General features: G+C 46.7%; 1 long non-coding RNA gene across 1 annotated transcript; it reads left to right on the top strand.

The window, feature by feature from the left end:
- Positions 1-9191: 9191 nt before the first annotated feature.
- Positions 9192-10712, top strand: LOC120910704. The gene is made up of 5 exons (XR_005741543.1): positions 9192-9339; positions 9549-9622; positions 9925-10019; positions 10166-10363; positions 10621-10712. It is a non-coding gene; the product is annotated as an uncharacterized LOC120910704 (long non-coding RNA).
- The last annotated feature ends 14239 nt before the right edge of the window (positions 10713-24951 follow it).

Here is a 24951-nt window from a genome sequence, read left to right as displayed (position 1 = left end):
GGCGGCTTAATACAGTCAAGACATAATAAACCAGTCTATGTCACCCCTAAAACTTATAGGCCCAAATCCAGATCATTTCCTGTCCTGCAGGGCAATCCCAATATTTGGGCTTTTGTCCTGCAGGTCACCAAAGCCATAGAGGCAGCGAACTGGAAGTCACCTACTACTTCGAACCTTAATAAAAATTTAAGAACAGCCTTGAATACTATCCGTAATAACGACGATCTTGTAGTTAAAGCCTCCGACAAAGGGGGAAACATTGTACTAATGGATCGACACAGTTATGAGGAGATGTGCCTTAAAATTTTGAAAAATAGAGACTGGTACAGACCTGTACCAGCCTCGATGATCACACAAAGCATTGAGCGATATCGCCAGATTTTGAACCGCGCACGCCGCTTGGGCACCATAGATGAGACCACTCTGCAATTTCTTAACATCGAGAGCCCCACCACCCCGACATTCTATGCCCTGCCTAAAATACATAAGGGGGTTTTACCCCCTCCAGGACGTCCAATCGTATCTGGTTGTGGTTCCCTTACTGAAAACATCAGTAGGATCATCGACGAATACCTATACCCTCATGTTCAGAGCCTGTTCTCTCACGTAAAAGATACCATCGAACTATTAAAGATTGTTGATGGCCTTACTATTCCATCTGATGCCTGGCTAGTTGCCATTGACATAGAGGCATTATATAATTCTATCCCACATGGGCTGGGGACACAAGTCATTAGGAGTTTCCTCAATGAACGTGACAAAAATACCTCTAAATATAACAATTTCATTATAGAAATGCTTGAATTTATTTTGACGAACAACATCTTTCTGTTCAAACGTTCCCACTAGGGGGGCGTGGCCTGGACAGGCATGTGAGCGGACGCTTGGCACGGAGCTCCCGCTATTGATCCTGCAACGATCCTTCCCGCGGCGATCCTGTACCGCACAAAGTGCCGACAGACCCACCCTACCTTCCTCCACACGGCGGCGACCACACAGAGACCTTCCCGATCCCCGAGATGGCCCGTAGAGGCGAAAAAGAAGCGGCGGTGGTGGCGGCCCTGGCCCTCCAAGATGGCGCCGGCTCCGTCCTCCCTCAGAGGGCCACGCGCGGCTGGGAGACACACAAGGAGACGGGTAAGCCGGCCAAGACCTCAAAACAGCAGGGGAGGGAGCAGCCCAAAGATATGCTGTACTATACCCAAAAGCTCCAGGGCCCGAGCTGCTCCCTTCCCCCTCAGCTGTCGACACCATTACATGAGGCTGGGGGGCAGGATGGCGCCTCCACCCTAGATGACACGCTGCCCCTGGAGGTGTCCCAAGGACAGATAGCTGACCTGTTTGAGAGGCCAGAGGATGCTCCACAACCCACGCTGAGTGAGATCCTGCAGGCAGTGCAAAGCTGCACCACATCTGTGACTGCGTCCGTGGATGGCCTAAAGCTGCAGTTTGGGGCCCTGACAGAAACTGTGTCATTTATCCGACATGACATCCAGAAAATAAGAGAACGCACCACGGCAGTGGAGGGGCGCGTTAGTGAGGTGGAGGACCAGATGCCCCACCTCGTTAGAGACACCAGAACTGCGCTGCAGCAAGCGGGTCAGGCGAACGCAAAGACAGACGACATCGAGAACCGCCTACGAAGGAACAATGTTCGCATCGTGGGGCTCCCTGAGAAGGTGGAGGGCCGGGACCCCACAGCCTTCGTGGAGTCATGGCTCCAGGAGATATTTGGTGCGGAAGCATTTACCACACTATTTGCGGTGGAGAGGGCCCACCGCACGCCACCAAGACCCCTCCCGCCAGGTAATCCGCCGAGGCCCATGCTCGCCAGGCTCCTCAATTATAGAGACAGAGAAATAGTGCTCAGGCTGGCGCGGGAGAAGGGGACTGTACACTATAATGGAGCAAGGGTCTCATTCTACCCGGACTTTTCCGCAGAAGTGCAGCGCAGGAGAGCCAAATTTGCTGATGTGAAGAAGCGCCTACAAAAGATTCAAGTGACATACGCCATGCTGTACCCGGCCAAACTAAGAATCACAGTCAGAGGCCAAGCCACCTTCTTCGAATCCGCCGCGGATGCTGCGGAGTGGTTGGACCGCAACGAACAAGATTTGCGCAGGAGAAGGGACGTAGACGAGGGGGACTGAAACACCTGACCGCACAAGATGGACTAGGTATGACACCTGTTGTGGGAAATGCCTGTTTTTTATATCTCTAATTGCGGGACATTGCTATTTTCTCTTTCTTTTTTTTTTTTTGTTTTTGTCAGCGCGAGCTCAGAGCTTTTGAAAAATTACCTTTCCAATGTTGGAATCTGAGCGGCAGAGGGGGAGACCCCCCCTCTATGTCGCACACGCTAGAGAAAGACCCCGTAGTCTGGGGAGGACTGATAGGTGCCCGGTTGGCACAGAGTTCCGGAGACTGTGTTTTTTCATCTCAGTTTTTGTGTTGTTTTTTGCTCATCTCACTATACGCTACGCTACCTCCCCTCTCCCCACATTCTACTTTTTATACCTCCACCCATTTCGTACATGGACTGATGCCTACAGGCACGCATTTTTTGTTCTGGACTCCTGTGCTCGAGGTGGACCTGAGACGCTATCGCCGTACGGCGGTGCCATTAATCCCCAACGGTCATGGCTACCACACCTATAGTATCATGGAATGTCCGTGGTGTCCATGACCCCCTGAAGCGCACTATGATTGGCTCATGCCTGAGGAAGTTCCATCCTGCAGTAGTGGGTCTCCAGGAGACTCATCTTACGAAAGACACTATAGGATGCCTGGGACTTTCCTGGGTGGGCAGGGCATACCACTCCACTCACACCTCTTACTCTCGGGGGGTGAGTGTTTTGGTTCACAAATCCTTGGCCTACCAGGAAATAGAATCGGTAATAGACTCCCAAGGGAGATATGTTTTTTTGCATTGCAAACTCTTTACTGTGACAATGATACTTGCTTTTGTATATATTCCCCCCCCCTTTTCTAGAGAGGTTATACAATGTCTCCTGTCACATTTAGCGGATAAGCCTGATATACCTGTCATGATTATGGGGGACTTTAACGGGTGCTTGGACCCCAGGCTGGATAGGCATCCGCCGGCCATACCTCCGCTGGGGGGCAGAGGCACTATTTTGAGCCGCCTGCTGGCGGAGGTGGGTTGGATTGATGTTTGGAGAGTCAGACACCCGACGACCAAACAATTCTCCTGTTTTTCTAAGACCCATGGGTCGCTTTCACGCATTGATCTGTGCGTGGGGTCCACCCAGGTTCTGCAAATGGTCTCCAAGTCGGAATATCTCCCCCGAGGGGTATCGGACCACTCACCCCTGGCAGTACACCTTATTACCCGCCCGGCCTCCTCCCTGCCCAGGGTCCCCTGGAAAATGAACGCATTTTGGTTAAAACTGTTTACCTCTCATGAGCGAATAGGGCTGCAGATAGGGAAATACTTTACGGAAAATGGCCAAGGGGGCGATGCAGTCGAGGGGTGGGATGCATTCAAGGCTTGCCTCAGGGGCACGTTCATTGCTGAAATCACTGCCGTTAAGCGCAACTCCGCAGCACTTCTAGAACAGGTCGGGGACCAGGTGCAGAGACTGGAATTACAATACGTAACAGATCCCTCGGACTCCGCGAGGGACGCTTGGATATCGGGCCAGGACTCCCTGGACCGGTTGAGAGCGTCCACCGCGGAAAAGAAACGTTTTTTTACCAAGCAGGCTTTTTACGAGGAGGGGGAAAAGACGGGCAGACTTTTGGCCAGGATTGCCAGGTCCCAACAGGCGTCCCCGGCCATAGGAGCAATTCGCAACTCTCAGGGGAGGCTAGTGAACGATCCAGAGCAGATAGTTGCCGTGCTGGCGACCTTCTACATGGATCTGTATAAACCCTGTGACGACTACCCTGACAGTGAGCTACAAACATACATAGAAGAAGTGGCTCTTCCGATGTTGTCCCGACAGGCCCGAGCTGCAATGGACGCTCCCCTTACCCTTGACGAATTAACGAAGGCGGCTGCCTCCTTCCCTACCTGTAAGGCTCCGGGAGACGATGGGATCCCTATGGAGGTATACACCCAATATGGGGGGGAGATTCTCCCCAAACTCCTAGAGGTCTTTAATGCTGCTTTTGAACAGGGGAAGCTACCCCCCTCCATGACAAGGGCAAACATTATTCTTTTGTTGAAACCAGGCAAGGACCCCCTAGACCCAGGCTCATACAGGCCCATCTCCCTGCTGCAGAGCGACGTTAAAATTTTAGCCAAAGTACTGGCCATGAGGGTTAACACGATTATTCTATCCATAATCCACCCTGACCAGGCGGGATTTATGCCACGTAGTTCCACCGCGACCAACCTTCGCCGCCTGTACCTAAACATGCAGACCCCATCGGACACCGTCGGCCAACGGGCACTGTTGTCACTTGATGCCAATAAGGCTTTCGACAGTGTCGGCTGGCGGTATCTGTGGGTGATATTGGCCAAGTTTGGCTTCGGCCCTAATTTTTTGAGGTGGGTGAGACTGTTGTATGACGCGCCCCAGGCGGCCGTGCGGCTGTCGGACCGGATGTCTCCTGCCTTCGCTTTGGGCAGGGGGACCAGGCAGGGCTGTCCCCTGTCCCCCCTGCTCTTCGCCTTGGCGATTGAGCCCCTGGCGGCCCTGGTGCGGGCCTGCCCAGCGGTTAGGGGCTTCCGATATGGAGACATGCATGAGAAACTCATGTTGTACGCCGACGACATGCTCCTGTTTCTGGAAGATACAGATGAATCCCTGAGCCAGGTGATGTCCCTTGTGGTGAGGTTCGGACATTTTTCTGGCCTCACCATAAATTGGACTAAATCCGCGTTGATGTACTTGGACGGACCTCCTCAGTCCGAGGGTAGCCCCTCAACCCCTGTCCCGGTAGTGTCCTCTTTTAAATACCTAGGGGTGCATGTTTCCCCCATAGTGACTGATTATAGTCGTTTGAATATCTTTCCCCTACTGACCAGGTTCAGAGACAAGATCCATATATGGAGTAGGCTGCAAATGTCCCTCGCGGGTAAGACCAATCTCATTAAGATGATCCTGATGCCACAGTTGCTGTACCTGCTCCACAATTCCCCGATAGTCATCACCCTCAAAACTTTTAGAGTGGTAAACTCACTCTTTAGACAACTGCTATGGCACACCAAAACGCCCAGGATAAAGCTGGAGCAATTGCAGCGGCCCAAGGAGGGAGGGGGCCTGGCACTCCCCAACCCATGGATCTACTACCTAGCTGCGCAGCTACAGCACCTAATTGGTGCCATGTCTCCGGCCCCGGCCGGCTCCTCGGCCAGGCTTTTACTGTTTGGCACTGGGGCCCGGTCGATTCTGGAGGGACTTGAGGCTCAGCACTTCCAGAAGCCCAATAGGAAAATGCCCACATATGCACTTACCCAGAAGGTGTGGAATAAGGCGAGGCAGCTCCAGGGGGTCACAGGGTTTACTGAATACAGCCCGATATGGGATAACGACAATTACACGGAATTAGCCAAACTAGATCAGGGCCCCCGGTGGAGCCATCGGGGTATTAGCCTACTCAAACAGATTTTTCATAGGGGCACTTTGCTCCCATTTGATACTTTAAGGTCCAGATTTGCGCTCCCACAAAACATGCTTTTTTACTATGTCCAGCTGCAACATGCAATCAGGGCCCAGGGGGGCGCGGTGGAGTGGGCTCAGTCCCCCACTCCGGTCTTCCGCGTCCTACGGGACGCTTCGGAGACCAAGGGCATTATTTCACTGTGCTATAATATGCTGCTTGACTCTTTTCTAGAGGGACATCCTATGAAGGTGGCAGATCAGTGGGAGGAGGACGTTGGGCCATTGACAGGTGACATGTGGGAGGAAGCACTGCAGGTGGTCAATAGTTGTTCCCTTAACGTCGCACAGAGAATATCGCAACTATATATCCTACTACGGGTCCACTACACCCCCGTGAAACTCTTTAAAATGGGCAGGGTCCCTGACCCCATGTGCAACAGGTGCAGGGTAGGGACGGGTGATTTGATTCACCTGCTCTGGCGTTGCCCCAAACTCCACAGGTTCTGGAGGGAGGTCATGGACACGCTCAACTCTGTCTTCCAGACTACCGTTCCCTTAGAACCAGTCTATTGCCTGCTCGGAGTATTGGAGGGGGCGGTGTCGGAGGAGATAACTAGAATAGCACTCAATAGAGCTTTATTCCAGGCCAGGAAGGTCATTCTCCTGAAGTGGAAACTGGAGGCACCCCCCACGTTTAAACTCTGGGTGACACATATGGGCAAGATACTTGTGATGGAAAGGTACATTTATCAGCACAGGGGTAGGGTGGGCAAGTTTGACAGAATATGGGATCCATGGCTAGCCACACCCGGCCTGAGCCCTGTGGAGCTCGTCCAGATGAGATTGTTAGGAGGTAACTAAATTCGCTAGATATGGAAGAGTGGGAAGGGAGGACGCAATATAGGGTAGGATGCATACATGCTTGGTATCTGACGAAGAGTTGTATGTGTAGTGTATTGTTTATACCTTGTATGAGATGTCATACTGCTGTTTTCTTGTTTGTTCTATGAGCAATAAAAACTTTTCTGATATAAAAAAAAAACGTTCCCACTACCTCCAGGTACAGGGCGTAGCTATGGGGGCAGGCTGTGCCCCCTCCTACGCCAACCTGTACCTGGGGGGGTGGGAACGTGACCTCTTCAATGAGGAATCCAGGAACACGTCGTCTGATAGCGTGCTAACATGGCATCGCTATATAGACGATGTTTTCATGGTTTGGGGGGGCTCTCGTGATGAGCTTCTGATGTTTTTGGAGGGGCTACAAATTAACAACTACAATTTAAAATTTACATACAATTATAGCCAAAAAAATATAACCTTTTTGGATGTTGAACTCTTTATTGATAATAAAGGTAGCCTGTGTTCTACACTCTACAGGAAACCTACAGCAGGCAACAGCCTACTGCATGCTTCCAGCTCGCACCCCAGTCCGCTAATCAACAGTATTCCATACAGTCAATATTTAAGACTGAGGCGCAATTGCTCCCGCGATGAAGATTACAAAAAAGAAGCAGCACAGCTTTACGCCCGCCTCAAAGAGAGAGGCTACAGTAAGACCTGCTTACGCCGTGCCTACAATAAAGCCAGCCGATTAGACAGAAACGATCTTATCTATAAATCTAAAAATGTCTCTAAAGCCAACACTACTAGGGTGATTACACGCTTCAATCGTCAGCACCAAACTATTCGTAATATTTACAGCAAATACTGGTACCTCCTCACCTCCGATGATAAAATTAAAAAATTCATCCATTTAAAACCGGAGATAACATTCAAACGCTCTCCCTCAATTCGGGATAGAGCCGTTACCAGCCACTATGCGACACAAATGGTGCCCAAACCAACTAAGACAGGAACTTTCCCGTGCGGTAAATGCAACTTTTGTCGATATATTCTGCCAGGTGAAAGTGTTTCTCTACCTAATGGCGAAACATATTCACCTAAGTTTCGTGCAACCTGCCAAACAATTGGCATTATCTATATAATGAAATGCAATTGCGGTGCCTACTATGTAGGTAAAACTAAACGCAATTTCTTTTGTAGAATGAGAGACCATGTCTTAGCTGTAAAGAAAAAACTTATGGAAACACCCATTAGCCGCCACATGGGCTTGTTCCATAACCACAACCAGGCAATGTTAGGCTTCTTTGCCTTGGCACACATTCCTCTCAATGAGAGAGGAGGCGATGCTGACAAACGACTGCTACAAACGGAAGCACGCTGGATATATACACTTAATGCCACTCAGCATCCAGGGTTAAATGAAAATATTAGTTACAAACCCTTTCTTTAGTTTAATCCAGTGACCACAAGCTGGACATATCGGGGTGACTACATTGTTGATTTGAAGCTCTTCCATCTGAGCTGTTCTTCCATCTTTTATGGTCAGGCTTTACCAAATGGCTATCAGCCTTAATCCATCAAGGCCCATCAAGCCATCCTGTCCGAGTCCCTTTAGCACTAATACTTCCTGTTGATAGAAGGAGGTGGTGCAATTGGCGCCGTGAACTGTGTTTTTACACTTATACGAGCCCCATTATTGCGATACCCCACCACCCGACACTTGGGAGTATAGAACTTTATTGTGCAGCCTATATGACTGTAGGTATGCAACAACACTTTATAATTAACTTGATTTGTTTTTTGAATACCATTTTTTTCGGTTATACAGAAGAACATACTTTGATGTGACAACATTAATGTCAAATATTACTGTAATGGATTTCGAGGGGTTTATGCTGTGACCTGTGGACTTTATCTACGGTTTTTCTTTTTGTTTCTTCTGGGTCCACTGGGGGCCCTTTTTTATATATATACTTTATATTCCTTATTATCATTATATATCTTCACACATTTTTTATTCATTCATTTATTTATTTATTTTTTCTCTTTCTTTTTCTTTTTCTTTTTCTTTCTCTTTCTTTTTCTTTTTTTTTTTTTTTTCTTTTTCTTATTATTATTTTTCTTATTATTATCATTATTATTTTTTCTATCTTATTATTTTTTCTATCTTTTTATTATTTTTCTTAATTTTGATTTTATAAACAATATTATATTCCTTTAGTATTCTTTATAATTAATCAAATAATATTTTTTTCTTTTTCTTTCACCAATTCCTATTTCCCAATTATTACACTTACATTTACTCTTGCTTTCCCTCTTTTTCTTTTTCTTTTATTCCCCTTTTCTCTTCTTCCCCCTTTCCCTACATCTATTTTCACTTATTTGCCTGACACGGATTCAAACTTGTTTTGCATGCTCTCCTATCACCAGCATTGATCTCCTGCACTTTAGCACACTGCCGTTATCATCAGACATCTATTAGTATTGCTGCAAGCCATTTTGGGCGCTAGGGGGCACGCACCAGCTCAGCGTTACTGATCTGAACTCAAGCGGAGGCTTGAGTGTCAGTGCGCGTCCGCTTTCTCACGGCACCCATATGCTAGGCACTGATGCGTCATTTGTGACGCTGGTGCACTTTCCCAGGAGTTCCCCTTCTCCGCGCTGGCGCGTTAGATTCAGCATCTCCTAGAGGGATGCTCTTCTTCTGCGCAGACGCGGTCCCTGTGGTTCCTATGGGCAATCCCCATGACACCTGCCGTGATTACCACGCCCATCTTAGAGTGAGGAGCTGCCCCCTACTCAGCTGTGTATCATCTCACTCTGATTGAGGGCAGCTTATTAGTGAGCCGCACAGCTGATGTGTCAGCGTGAGCTCTGCCAGAGGAATCATTCCTTGGTATACAGAGGCAACAGCAGGTCATAGGTATGCTTTCATCTACCATTGTCTTATCATTATTTCATTATTTTCTTCCCTTCCAAGTTTAATTCATTTTTCACAACAGTCTGGATGTGATACTTTGTTGCCACTTGCAGACTCTGTGAAAATATACTTTTTACTCACTTATCTGTCAACAATGAGGAAATATATTTTTTCCTGGATTGACTTTCTTTCTTTTATTTCTTACTATTCAGTATCTGGACTATACAGTTCTCCTGGGCAATTTATCTGCCCTATTCCCGGCAGTTATTATTGCAACTAGAATCAGGTAAAACCATTACCATTATTCCTTTTAATTAGATTAGTATTTTCATTCTCTTTTCATGCTATACCCCTATTACTATGATAGGTATAACAACTATAAAGTTGAATTATTACAAAAAAATGCTACATTCTTCTAATTAATTTAGATTCGTTTGATACTTTGCAGCCTATATAGGCGTTTATATTTATATTAACATTATCTTTATTACTGCTGTCGTTTGCAGTTTTAATAATTAATTTTCAAACTAATTTGTCATTATACAATCTGATGATGTAGTGAATGACTTCCTATTTTGTGCAGTATAGTATTGACAGAAATCTCTTGGGATGAATTATACCCATCTCTTCTGAGACTACCTCATCATCAATCTTCCCATTATTTCTATCATCATTTTAATCAGGTAATAATCATTAATTCTTCTACACATATCTCTCTACAGTTGTCTGTTCTTCGCAATCTTTCTCCCTTTCTGGTTACCTTTTCTCTTTTTCCTTTTTTACTTGTTAATTTTCCAATATTCTTAATATTTTTATTCTGTACCTACAGTACCTGCTTGCCTCCGGCTCCTCTTCCTCTATAGGCTTGCATCCAGGCTCTGTGCATGGCACGGCGTTCCTACCCGCATGCTTAAGAGGATTATTTCCTCTTTCTCCCATCCCTCCTTCCATCTATCTGGGATTCTCCATCTGGGACTTTGAGCCAATCACGGCCAATCATTCAGGTTTTTTTAGTCCACTTTTACAGGTAAATATATTCTTTATAATTATTATTTATATTTCTTTCGTTAAAGTCCACAGCTACCACAGATACTCCATTAACTCGACTTTCATTTATTTAAAGAAAATACATTATCTTTATGTTCTATAATAGACGATGATTATATTAAACTCTATGGTCAACCAGACACGTTTGTATGTACCGATATAATCAATTTATGTGACTTTTTGTATATAATATGATTTATATGTTCCTGTTCATTGATATACTCTTTGTTTGCTCAGACTACTGCCCCCCATTGGTTCCTGACGAAGCCCCCTTGGGCGAAACTAGTAGAACCGTTACATGTGGGATGAAATGAAGATCACCTGCATCTATATGCACTTGAAGTATCATTTTATTTGATAGTCTGGAATTTGTCTAGTATGCATTCTATAGTATTCAATGTACAATATTTTTGCTTTTTTCTTTTTTTCTTTTTCTATGTCTTTTTATAAAGAAAACCTTTTTACAAAATAAATATTTTTGATATTCATATCGATGTTGTGGCTCTCATGATTGAGGTTTGACCAGGCCCACATATTTCTACAGAAATTTACTGTCGATGCTTTAACAAGAGTCCCCATATTTTTCCTGTATAAGGAAACCCCCATATATCCTCTTTCATAGAGGGACTTGAAAGCTGACAGTCAATCCTTATTTAATTAATGTTTATGCTCTGTCAATCCACTTATATGCAACTTCAGGAGTTCAATCTCCTTTTCCAGAGAGGTAATTTATTTCTTGCAGAACAGATATCCTGTGCTGTAATCTGAGATCGCTTTCCATGAAATTTACATCCAAAGGGGAGCATGAGGCTATTTGCCTCTGGCTATTAACTGCAGGGCCATGCCTATAGATCTTATCTTTGGAGGCATTGTTATTGTAATGGTGCTTCTTTCTTTTTAAAAGGCCCCTTTCACACTGGTGCGGGAGGTGCGGTGGCAGTATATACCGTTGAAATTGCCGCGGAATTGCGGCGGTATTTGGCCACTAGCGGTGCAGTTTTAACCCCCACTAGCGGTCGAGAAAGGGTTAATACTGCCGGCAATGCGCCTCTACAGAGGCGCATTGCTGGCGGTATTACCGCTGTGTCTCATTGTTTTCAATGGGATGGAGCAGTGGAGAAGCACTAAACACACTGCTCCTCTCACCGCTCCAAAGATGCAGCTGGCAGGAAAAAAGTTTTAAAAACGGTTGTTTTTTTCAGGACTCACGACCGTTTTTAAAACTTTTTTTCCATTGATACATGTTCCCTGGGGCAAGACCCGGGTTCTCAAAGATGTTTTCACAGGCATACTATAGACACCCAGCAGGTGTCTATAGGAATTTTTCTTTTTTTTTTTTATTATTTAAGCATCATTAAAATCACTGCTCCTGAATCTTTAGGTGCAAACTACAGAGCACACAGCCAGTACACACCAAGTAGCTTTAGGTGCAAACTACAGAGCACACAAACAGTACACACCAAGTAGCTTTAGGTGCAAACTACAGAGGACACAGGCAATACACCACATGAGAATACTGCAGCTAGCACAATCACCTGCCTGCCAGTAAATTAGGAAGAAATGATCTAGCTAAACTATACAGTGTATAAATATATGTACAACACCTGGGATGTATATATATATATCCTCTACACACTGTAACATTAACTGACTAGCCTGCCTGCCTGCCTGCCTGCTCTATCTACCTGCAAAAAATGACACTCTCTCTGTCCTCTCTTAACCACCGCAACACACTACACAAGGCCGACCTGCAGGCAGCCTTTTACAGTGTGGGGCGTGGTCTGTGAAACGTAACTCGAATTTGGCGCGAGCGACCCGTTTTGTTCATATTTCGACGAACGATCGAAAATACGATGTTCGAGTCGAACATGAGTTTGACTCGAATCTGAAGCTCATCCCTATACATAATAAGCTGACCATAGCCTGTTTGCATAAAGAAGTGAATTCTCATTATTTTCCTGTTTTGTTCTATACGGTGCTATTAAGCCTATGTCAGGGACTCACCTCTCAATTCCGGAATCCTTCCAGAGGGTTAAATCAGCGGCGCGCAATCGCGCACCGTCGTGTGCCTGTGGTGCGCGCGCGTGCGTTAACGGCGCGCGCGTGCACGGCGGGAGCGCGCGCAGCGGGGCGCGCGCGTGCGCGCTGACTCCTTGGCGCCAAAACGGCTTTAAATGGACACTGACAGCTCCAGCACATTGCTGTCTGATCTACAGTCTCTGAACGCTGTTACCCTGAAGAAACCTGATTATCTGCTATCAACTATTTGACCCGGCTTGTTTGACCTTCCGCACCTCTCCGATCCTGACCTCGGCTGCTATCGACCTACCTCTGATTGATCCACTGTTGCCTGACCTACCTGCCTGCACAACGACTACTCTCCTGCTTATCCCATCTGAATATCTGAACTCTCTATTGTGATCCGGCTTGTTTTGACCCTGCTTCCGTCTGCTGTCTATTAACCAGCTTGCCTTCTCAGTTGTTGCTGTGCATCTTCTGCCAGTGTCACGGACCCTACTTCCGGTTTCAGCTCCAGTCTACACCTCCAGCAGTGGTCTGCATCTACTCACCTATCCAGCTAGCCGGCACTCCTACCCCGCCAGGCTTCTGAGTCTGCTGTTCCACATCCAGCAGCTCACAAGCCGGAGTTGTAAGAGAGGCCTACTCCTACCACCGGGCTCTGGTTACCAGGTACGTGATACATAACAGTATCAGACAGCCATGTCAGAGCCCTCAGGAGTGGCCCCAGCAATGGAGGAGATTTGTAAACACCTCGTATCTCTCACCCAAGCTGTTAAAAATCTACAGGACGGCTACATGCGACTGGAAGGCCGAGTACAGAATCTGTCCGGAGACGCAACTCCTGAATCTTCCGCCAGATCGTCATCATAAGCCGCTGCTCCAACTGTAGTGATGCTACCACCCGAGCTGGACTTACATAACATAAAGGATTTTATCCCAAAGCGAGCGCGCTTAGACGCAATGAATTGAATCCAGCTTAGGCGACCTTTGTAGGCCATGAGACTTTCGTCTATTGTAATGTCCCTCTCAGGTATGTAGGTCCGCTGGAAATTCTGCAGGACCATTTGGTAAATATCCCAAATTTTTTTAAGCTTTGGAGCTGGATGAGACCGTTCGTCAAATTCCTCATTATTTGCAAAGTGCAAATATTTCATTATAAGTGAAAACCGATATTCGGACATTACTGTTCCAAAAAAAGGTGTGGCCAATAATTTATTTGTGGTCCAGTACCACTTTTGGAGTGGTTTTCCCACCACTCCCTGCAAAATTAGGAGGCCAAGGAATTTCCATATATCCTCGCTGGTCACAGGCTCCCATTTTCTGCGTCTTGAAAATAACTGCTGGGTAGCAGATTGCTGTTCTTCATACCGATTGGTCTCCAAAACAATTTTGTCGATCACCTCATCAGAAATAGTCGGAGGTATTTTAAGGGATTGTCATCCTCTATGTCCACTTTTATTCCAGGTGATCCTGTGAACGGAAACCTAGGGGGCGCTACGTGCTCCGTAGCGCAATCAATTGCGCACCAGGTCCGCACGTCGCTGGGCACAGGTGCAGGATCGTCAACCACATCACTTTCTGCATCCGACGATGAACTTTCCCACACGTCGCTGTCGCTCAGCTCCTCCGCAATGGATTCGGCATCGCTGTCGCTGTTTGGCAGCAAGTCGCATAATAAGTTTGATGCAGAGGCGCGCTTTGCCATTATTGCTGTGCAATATACAGACACTGATACAGTAATTCTGCAGACAGGGCACTGGAAAGCACTGGGGGGGGCAATCAAAGGTCACTGTATTTTTTTTTAATTTTATCCAATGATATCAGTGTGTTTTTACTGTGTTTTACTTTGTTTTACTTTTTATACTTTTTTTTTTTTTAAAAGAAAAATTGCGCTAACCAAAACAACGTGATTAAATAAATGAATATAAAAAAAGGCAGCAATAACGTGTCATAGCACAAACAATATAGGAAAAAGAAAATATCGCGCCAATCTATAAAAATTATTCAAACCTATGTGACAACACAATTAGTGTAGTGAATAAATGTCCAAAAAAAAGGAAAAGAAATAATGTCCCTGTAGCATGTGAAGTATACCACACTAGCATGTGTGGGAAGCATTCAAATCCTTATTGGAATAACCATAGTAGTGAGTAGTATTAAAAGTCCAAATAGCTGTGAAGTTTCTTGGGACAAACAACACCCGGTGCACAAATGATTAGGTGAGCCACCACCACATGGACTGGGGCTTACCAGAACACATATAAATAACAGCGTTATTTAAAGATAACAGCAGGGGTCTCCAAGGGGTCTGGTCACAACACAGGATCAATGGATGTACTGCATATATCTTTCACTGGTATCTCCACGGAGGGATAAGATAAACTCGTACTGACAGACTCTCGGACCGTAGCAGGAAACAATGGCATGTCATGCAGAGAGAAAGCCGCACATAGCGTAATACGTCCAAAAAATACTTTTATTAAAAGAGTAAAAACCTACTTACATCAATTCAATGAAATATAGGCACATAAAAACAGTTAGCCGGCCGGCATTGAAAACGTTAACCTATAACGAAACGCGTCTGGGTCGTAGGCGTGCAGTGACGTCACCGCGTTTATACAAGGAGGAAGGGCTCCCATCTATGCCGGCCGGCTAACTGTTTTTATGTGCCTATATTTCATTGAATTGATGTAAGTAGGTTTTTACTCTTTTAATAAAAGTATTTTTTGGACGTATTACGCTATGTGCGGCTTTCTCTCTGCATGACATGCCATTGTTTCCTGCTACGGTCCGAGAGTCTGTCAGTACGAGTTTATCTTATCCCTCCGTGGAGATACCAGTGAAAGATATATGCAGTACATCCATTGATCCTGTGTTGTGACCAGACCCCTTGGAGACCCCTGCTGTTATCTTTAAATAACGCTGTTATTTATATGTGTTCTGGTAAGCCCCAGTCCATGTGGTGGTGGCTCACTTAATCATTTGTGCACCGGGTGTTGTTTGTCCCAAGAAACTTCACAGCTATTTGGACTTTTAATACTACTCACTACTATGGTTATTCCAATAAGGATTTGAATGCTTCCCACACATGCTAGTGTGGTATACTTCACATGCTACAGGGACATTATTTCTTTTCCTTTTTTTTGGACATTTATTCACTACACTAATTGTGTTGTCACATAGGTTTGAATAATTTTTATAGATTGGCGCGATATTTTCTTTTTCCTTTACTTTTTATACGTTTGAATTTCGCGCCGCCCCCCTCCTTCCGCCCCCTGCGTCGCGACGCTCGCAGGGAAGGGAATCAGGGGAACACACAGCATCGAGCGGACATCCGCCCGCCGTGCACTGCGAGGATTTAACGCTGGATCGCGGAGAAAAGGTAAGAAAACCTTTTTTCTGCATCGAGCGAGGCAAGCCCGAGTGTGACTCGGGGTTACCATTCGCAGCCTGAAAATCTCACCCCGAGTCACACTCGGGAAGACCGCCAGGCAGGTTAAGTAACTGTTTTAAATTCAGATTAGCAAGTATAACCTTATGAGAAGGAATAGGAAGAGATGGAGCAGAAGGTTCTTCCACAGGTTCTGAAAGTCTAGAAAGAGAATCTGCTTTTCCATTTTTTGCACCAGGCCTATAAGTAATCAAAAAGTCAAATCTATCAAAGAAAAGACTCCAACGTAGTTGTCTAGAGGAGAGAGTTTTTTTTTAGATTTGAGGTATTGTAGATTACGATGATCAGTATAAATCATTATGGGATGTAATGATCCTTCTAATAAGTGTCGCCAATTCTCCATGGCGCATTTTATTGCAAGCAATTCTTTTTCTCCAATAGGATAGTTGCATTCAGCTGTATTCAGAGTTTTCGAAAGAAATGCGACAGGGTGGATTGGAGAATCCAGAGTAGATAGCTGAGAAAGAATTGCGCCCAAGGCGCATTGCGATACGTCGACTTCCAGAACAAAATGATAGTTAGGATTGGGGAGTTCCAGTGAAGCGATGTTTTAGCTGTTGAAAAGCTTTTTGGGCAGCTTCTGACCAGGTGAACTTTACCAATGAACTGGTAAGTTGAGTAAGTGGTTTCACCAATAAGGAGACATTTTTTATGAATTTCCTGTAGAAATTAGCGAAACCAAGAACACTTTGTACAGCCTTTCTCGAAGTAGGTGTAGGCCAGTTCGTAATACAAGTCACTTTGGATTGATCCATCTGTATACCGTTTGGTGAAATGACAAAGCCAAGGAAGAAGATAGTAGTTTGTTCAAAAAGACATTTCTCAAGTTTGGCGTATAAGGCATGAGCTCTATGTCTTGCAAGTACTCATCTGACATGTTTTCGATGTTCTATCAGGTTATCTGAGTAAATGAGTATGTCATCCAAGTATACGACAATGCATACGTCGATAGGTCTCTGAAAATATCATTCACAAAGCTTTGGAAAGTTGCTGGAGAATTACACAACCCAAAAGGCATGACAGTGTATTCAAAGAGTCCATAACGTGTGCGGAAAGCAGTCTTCCATTCATCACCTGATCTAATACGAATCAAGTTATAAGCTCCTCTAAGATCGAGTTTAGTAAATATGCTAGAGCCCTGTAATCTTTCGATCAGTTCAGGAATAAGTGGAAGGGGATAGCCATTTTTTACTGTGACTTTGTTCAAAGCGCGGTAGTCTATGATAGGTCTGAGGCTACCATCGTTATTTGTGACAAAAAACATACCAGCACTGGCAGGAGAAGTAGAAGGTTTAATAAAACACTGTTTTAAGTTTTCTTGTAGATATTTTTTTCAAATGTTAAAGTTCTGGTTGAGAAAGGGAATACATTTTACCCGTAGTTATAGGGGTGCCTGGCAATAACTCAATGGGACAGTCATATATCCTATGAGGAGGTAACATCTCTGCGTTCTTCTCACTGAATACATCAGAAAATTCAAGGTACTGGAGAGGTATTTCTTGAGGGGCAAGATGAAGTAATGGAGCAACTTGATAACAAGTCTTTTTACAATATGGTGAATGTAAAAGTACTGTTGCTTGATCCCATAGAATAGTGGGCATATATTGGTTGAGCCAGGGCAGCGCCAACACAACAGGAAATAAGGGAGAAGTAATAACATCATAGGTCAAGAATTCACTATGGTTATCTCTGCAAATAGTCAATAAGAGTTGAGTTTGGTACAATATAGGTCGAGAAGCAGAAGTTGTACCATCAATAAAACGCACAGAAAGAGGGGATGACTTCTTCATATGTGGAATTTTGTGTAATGAAACAAGGGCTGAATAGATGAAGTTACCACATGTGCCTGTATCCAACAGAGCCTTAACAGGAATTCTAACTTCATCCCATTGTAACATAAGAAGTAAAAAGATATAAGGAGCATGTTTAGAAACAGAACAAGCCAATTTGCATAGATGAATAGGCTTACGTTCGTCCTTTTTCTTTTTTACAAGAGGACAAGAAGAGATGGCATGTTCAGGTGAGGCACAATAAGGGCAGAGATTCAAACTGCGGCAACAAAGTCTTTCAGATGAGGTAAGTGGGTCACGTGTGGAGCCTATGTCCATTTTTTCTTCAACAGGAACCAAACTCAATTTTTTAGGCATAGGGGCAGATGTAGTTGCACTTGATTGGCGTTAAGCTCATCTCTCTCTTAACCTACGATCAATGGTGATCAAACGTTGTATGATGTTGTTAGGGGAGTAGGAGGGAGATCTGATCGAGTCAATTCATCCTTGAGTGGTTCGAAAAGGCCAAGGCGAAATTGGTTACGCAGTGTGACATCATTCCACTCTGTTTCAATAGCCCACCTCTGAAATTCCGCAATTAAATCTTCAACTGGTCGTTTACCCTGTTTGAAATTCCTAATTGCATTTTCAGCAGTGAGTTGCTTATTGAAGTCATCATATAGCAAAGACATAGTTGCTAGAAATTGTTGACGATAGTTTAGGATTGGATCCTCTTTTTCTAGGTAGGTATTTGCCCAAGCACGAGGTTCACCCTGTAAATAGGATATGAGGGTGAGCACCTTAATCCTATCATTGGGGAAAGTGCGAGGACGGAGTTCAAACAATAATTTACAGGCATTAATGAACTCTCTATAGGTTCTTCGATCACCAGAAAAACTAGGAGGTGGATTTACCCTGGGTTCTGGAGGAAGCCAAGGTAAGTTTGGGGTAAGGGCAATCAAATCTTGCAAAGCCTGGTTTTCTGCTTGCAAATTTTGTAATGTGTGAGCGAGAGCGTCTACTCTCCGGGTAAGGGTGACAACTTGATTTGCAAGCTCCGCTGGGTTCATTTTTAGGTTCTATTATTCTGTAACAGCACTGGTGAACAGAGTGAACCACAACTGCAGTTAGAAAGGACTTCAATGCGATTCTGTATGCGACAACTCAGTACTAGGCCCCAGGCTTCACTCCTCACAACAGGAGTTTGGGGGATCTATACATCATCTCTCTGTCACATAAAGAAAGGCATTGAGATACTAAGCATGGACGCATTACAGCATGCGACCAGAGCTTAGAGTTTAAAATTAGTTCAAGGACAATATCCCAATACACCACTACATGCAGGTGATTATCAGTAAGGACCCCAGGCGTCTCTCCTCGAAACAGGAGTTCGGTGGTTCTCTACATCATATCACATTGGCATGTAGAGATGTATTAAGGCCACTTGGGGAGATGCTATGGAATAACATCAACCCCTAGCAAAGAAAGTTAGAGCGAACAAGTTCAAACAGTTAGGACAAGACCTAGGAGGGTTTGTACTCATGTCGGGCACGTAGTAATAGAAGTTGTAGTAACAACTGTAGCTTGCATATAACAAGTATGTTAGTTGAGTAGTAGTACTTGTATATGAGAGGCTATATAGCTCGGGTAGTTATAGTAGCATACTTGAGGTAAATTGGTAAATTAAATACTATTTCTTATGAGAGGCAGTATAGCTTAGGTATTCATAGTAGAGTACCTGAGGTATGTATTTGTAGAATAGTATGAGAGGCGGTATAGCTCAGGTAAATATAGTTGTAGACATGAGCTGTATTTATAGATGTAGCAATGCACACATATGAGAGGCGGTTTAGCTCAGGTAGTTATTGCTATAATGATTTAGAGGTAGCTGTCCCGTTAAGGTACTCCTTTGCAATAAGCTTTAGTACATTATTATCTCCCGGAAGATATAGTAATATCCACACAGTATTTGTAATCATTAGCATTAGATCTTCCCATAGAACTACAAGTGAAGGAATGTCTACTTATCCGTTTGTAGGAGATGGAATGTCCATAGTGCAAGATGTTCATAGCATGAAGGTAGTTCCCAGCAATGTAGTTGTTGTGGGAAGTCTTAGCAGCAAAGTAGTAGTTGTTTCCTGGAGCGGTGTTTCGGCAAAGGGAGCAAGATCAGCAGCATGGCTGAGCTGACCGTCTAAGCCTGCGTCTACGGCTGACAATAATAGAACGCCAGCTGTATTTCCATTGAATGCCTTTACGTATAGGCAGGAGATCAGCTGAAGTGCATTGCATGTAATTCAAATGGAGCGCCGTATAAGACGCAATCCCGAATTTCAAGCTGGAATGCATCACGGCGCCGGGCGATGACATCATCGCGTGAGCGCCGTATGCATTCCAACATGGAACGCAATATGGCGCTGGAGCGCCATAGGGAGAGAGAGTACCAGTGGTGCAACGTCGCCTTTTACAACATTGGACCTACAAGTCCTTTGCCTCATATAAAGTCCAAAATTAATTTATTTTCTCCCCCTTTTTCCTTTATTCTCTACAGTTTTATATTGTACTTACTGCCACAGTCTTTGCTTTGAATTGCACCTCCACCGTAGCCACCAGCACCACTGCTGCCTCCGCTTATTCCTTTTCCACCATTAGCAGCCATAACTGCAGAGCTTTGTGAAGGGCTTTAGTGAAATGCTTGTAGTTCTTTTTGTCATCCTTTTATACAAAAGGTTCTGTACTTTTTTTCAGTTATTAAAATATGTTTACTTACAGGGTACAATTACATCCCTGTTACAACCTATTTCATTAGATGCTTGCATATCGAAGGTATTTTCATGACTTGCTGTTGATTTAAATTTGGGAATAGGTGCATCTCATTAGTAATTTATTTTGTTCTATCCATCATAATCCAATTGTTGACATTTTTCCTTTTAAATCAATGCAGTGACTCATTTCAGCAATGAAACATCAATTATTGTCTTGGTTTATTGGTTTTCTGGCGGTGGTTGGCCATGGGTGGAGTCTTTTGCTGAGTATGCAAACTTTTTGAAATGCCTTATCAGAGTCTTTGACTTATCCTTGTAGTTATTGTAATGATTATTTATATGTACCACTTTTTGTCTCCATATTTGTATAGTTATATTTGATAGTATCGATCTGTCTTGCACATCCCCTGAAGAAGCAACACAGCGAAACATGTCGGGATAATGCATGTCCATCTTCCTCTCAACTGCTTGTTGTGACCACCATTTAACTGAATTACCGCCCATTTTCCTTGTTTATTGTTTCACAATTTTTTTTAATCTGATCAATATTACAAATCAAAACTTTTTATATTATGGAAACAATTCTCTCTCATCATTATTTGACTATATTGCACCGTTAAAATCCCTCTCTCCCTTGCCATTTAGCAATAAGACATAGTTAATCCTTTTGACTATTCATGGATGCAGAATTACAAAAGATCAACTCAGTGGCGTAACTAGAACCTTCAGGGCCCCGGTGCAACAAACCATGAAGGGCCCCCCCCCCTGAACTTCAGCCAGGGCCCTGCCCTCCAAATCCAGTGGTGGTACTCCAGGGCCTGGTCACAGGTATGACCTTTGTGAGCCCTGTAGTTCCGCCACTGGTATCAGTGTTTTTTTTATTATTTAAAAAAAAAAATGAGGAGCCCTGTTGGGGGACTTTCGTGATGTTTCACCTTTAAGACAAAGAGGAAGACTGAGGACACAGACCCCTAATTTCCTTCTCTGCAGCCTCAGCTACATAGAATGAATGGACAGTAATAGCTCTGCACGGAGCTTCCTATCCATTCATGAACTGAAGCATAGTATACGCCACAGTTATGAATGGACAGAGTCAGTGATCAGTACAGATCACCGACTCTCAATTCAGAAAAAAGGGTCTGGTAAATTACACATTTACCGGCCCATTTCCCACTCTCCGTCCTGACAGATCACAAGCAGCAGCCAACAGGAAAGGGGATGGGGAAACCTGGCAGAGCCGATGAGGGGGTCCGAGAAAGAGCACACAGAGGCTGGAGATCACACCTTGCTGTTACTGATGTACCCCTCCAACCTCCCCGTGCTGATACTGCTGTACCTCCCTCCCCCTCCCCTGGTGTCCAGTGACCCTGCTGGTACACCCTCCAAATGGCTGGGGATTCAGGTATCCTCTGTGTATTCTGCCCCCTCCTCCATCCTGGCACCGTAGGGTGGCTGACATCAGCCCTGCCAGCCAGCATGGTCTGTAGATGGGGTTCCATTTCTTAGGGGAGGTGGGGTCCCTAGGTAAGATGGAGTCCCTGTTACCAGGGGAAATGGGATTCCAAACCCTAGGCAGGATGGGGTCCCTGACCCCACGTGAAAAGGGGTCATTGTCTCCAGGAGAGATGGGGTCCCATTTTCCAGGAGAGAATGGGTCCCTGTCCCCAGGAGAGAAGGGGTCCCTGTCCCCAGGAGAGATGGAGTCCCTGTCCCCAGGAGAAATGGAGTCCCTGCCCCCAGGAGAGATGGGGTCCCTGCCCCCAGGAGAGAAAGGGTCCCTGCCCCCAGGAGAGAAAGGGTCCCTGCCCCCAGGAGAGAAGGGGTCCCTGTCCCCAGGAGAGAAGGGGTCCCTGTCCCCAGGAGAGATGGTGCCCCTGTCTCCAGGAGAGATGGTGCCCCTGTCTCCAGGAGAGATGGGGTCCTTGTCCCCAGAAGAGATGGGGCCCCTGTCCCCAGGAGAGATGGGGTCCCTGTCCCCAGGAGAGATGGTGCCCCTGTCTCCAGGAGAGATGGGGTCCTTGTCCCCAGAAGAGATGGGGCCCCTGTCCCCAGGAGAGATGGGGTCCCTGTCCCCAGGAGAGATGGGGTCCCTGTCCCCAGGAGAGATGGGATCCCTGTCCCCAGAAGAGATGGGGCCCCTGTCCCCAGGAGAGATGGGGTCCCTGTCCCCAGGAGAGATGGGGTCCCTGTCCCCAGGAGAGATGGGATCCCTGTCCCCAGGAGAGATGGGGCCCCTGTCTCCAGGAGAGATGGTGCCCCTATCTCCAGGAGAGATGGGGTCCTTGTCCCCAGAAGAGATGGGGCCCCTGTCCCCAGGAGAGATGGGGTCCCTGTCCCCAGGAGAGATGGTGCCCCTGTCTCCAGGAGAGATGGTGCCCCTGTCTCCAGGAGAGATGGTGCCCCTGTCTCCAGGAGAGATGGTGCCCCTGTCTCCAGGAGAGATGGGGTCCTTGTCCCCAGAAGAGATGGGGCCCCTGTCCCCAGGAGAGATGGGGTCCCTGTCCCCAGGAGAGATGGGGTCCCTGTCCCCAGGAGAGATGGGATCCCTGTCCCCAGGAGAGATGGGGCCCCTGTCCCCAGGAGAGATGGGGTCCCTGTCCCCAGGAGAGATGGGGCCCCTGGGCCCAGGAGAGATGGGGCCCCTGTCCCCAGGAGAGATGGGGTCCCTGTCCCCAGGAGAGATGGGATCCCTGTCCCCAGGAGAGATGGGGCCCCTGTCTCCAGGAGAGATTGTGCCCCTGTCTCCAGGAGAGATGGGGTCCTTGTCCCCAGAAGAGATGGGGCCCCTGTCCCTAGGAGAGATGGGGTCCCTGTCCCCAGGAGAGATGGGATCCCTGTCCCCAGGAGAGATGGTGCCCCTGTCCCCAGGAGAGATGGTGCCCCTGTCTCCAGGAGAGATGGTGCCCCTGTCTCCAGGAGAGATGGGGTCCTTGTCCCCAGGAGAGATGGTGCCCCTGTCTCCAGGAGAGATGGGGTCCCTGTCCCCAGGAGAGATGGGGTCCCTGTCCCCAGGAGAGATGGGGTCCCTGTCCCCAGGAGAGATGGGATCCCTGTCCCCAGGAGAGATGGTGCCCCTGTCTCCAGGAGAGATGGTGCCCCTGTCTCCAGGAGAGATGGTGCCCCTGTCTCCAGAAGAGATGGGGCCCCTGTCCCCAGGAGAGATGGGGTCCCTGTCCCCAGGAGAGATGGTGCCCCTGTCTCCAGGAGAGATGTTGCCCCTGTCTCCAGGAGAGATGGTGCCCCTGTCTCCAGGAGAGATGTTGCCCCTGTCTCCAGGAGAGATGGTGCCCCTGTCTCCAGGAGAGATGTTGCCCCTGTCTCCAGGAGAGATGGTGCCCCTGTCTCCAGGAGAGATGGGGTCCTTGTCCCCAGAAGAGATGGGGCCCCTGTCCCCAGGAGAGATGGGGTCCCTGTCCCCAGGAGAGATGGGGCCCCTGTCCCCAGGAGAGATGGGGCCCCTGTCCCCAGGAGAGATGGGGTCCCTGTCCCCAGGAGAGATGGGGCCCCTGTCCCCAGGAGAGATGGGGTCCCTGTCCCCAGGAGAGATGGGGCCCCTGGGTGGAGTCATCTCACTCACCTCCATGACCAAGCTGCAGGCCGAGCACTCATCCATGGTGGCCTGGGCTCCCTATAGCCTGCTGGACGGATGATCAGCATATCTCCCAGAAAGACCTGTCAGCTAAAAATACGGCAGACCTTTACTCTTTGGCTCTTCCTGCCGGGTACTGCACTCTAGGGGGAGACAAAGAGCACAGCACTCACTACTTTCACTTTGACGAGCTCCCTGCACAGTTCGGCTGACGATAGGGAGCTTATCTCAGCTGCCTCTGACGCTCCTCCTATCAAAGAGTACAGGGGGCCCTCGAGGGCCCCCCGCAGCAAGGGGCCCGGTCGCCATGGCGATCTCAGCGACCCCTATAATTCCGCCACTGGATCAACTCCACATGTAATATACTTGTGATATTTCTGATACTTCTTAAGCTAGTACAACTAATTATTGCATTTTATACCTCTTTTCAGTCTTGTCACATACTGTAACGTCTGTATTGGGAGCTTCTCAAAAATCAAGAAGCATAATAGAAACATAGAAAAGTGACAGCAGAAAAAGACAAAGTAGTCCATCAAGTCTGCATGTTTTCTTTTTTTTAGGGGTCTTTTGTTTTTGTTTTGTTTTTTATGTATAAGGCCCCAGTTTCCAGCGGACCAGTTTCAGCAGACATGTTTGGCCGTGTGTAGGCACGAGCGGACCATTTTCGGGCGGATCAGACAGGTTTCCAGCGGACAACTGTTTCCTGGACTTGCTTTAAAACAGTCCGCTGGAAACCTGTCCGCCCGGACATGTACGATCGTCTGTACAGACCTACCGTACATGTCCGAGCGCCCGCCGTCCCTCGCATGCGTCGAATGACTTTGACGCATGCGTGGAAGCATTTAAAAGGCAGGCCCGCCCACGTCGCCGCGTCATCGCTGCGTCATCATCGCGGCAACGGCGCGGACAAGCCCCGCGTATTGTTTACGCGCTGACTTCTGTTCGATGGTGTGTACAGCCATCGAACAGAAG

This window comes from Rana temporaria, chromosome 8 (assembly GCF_905171775.1).
Source record: "Rana temporaria chromosome 8, aRanTem1.1, whole genome shotgun sequence".
Classification (NCBI taxonomy): domain Eukaryota; kingdom Metazoa; phylum Chordata; class Amphibia; order Anura; family Ranidae; genus Rana; species Rana temporaria.
This window is presented reverse-complemented; position numbering and strand designations above follow the sequence as displayed.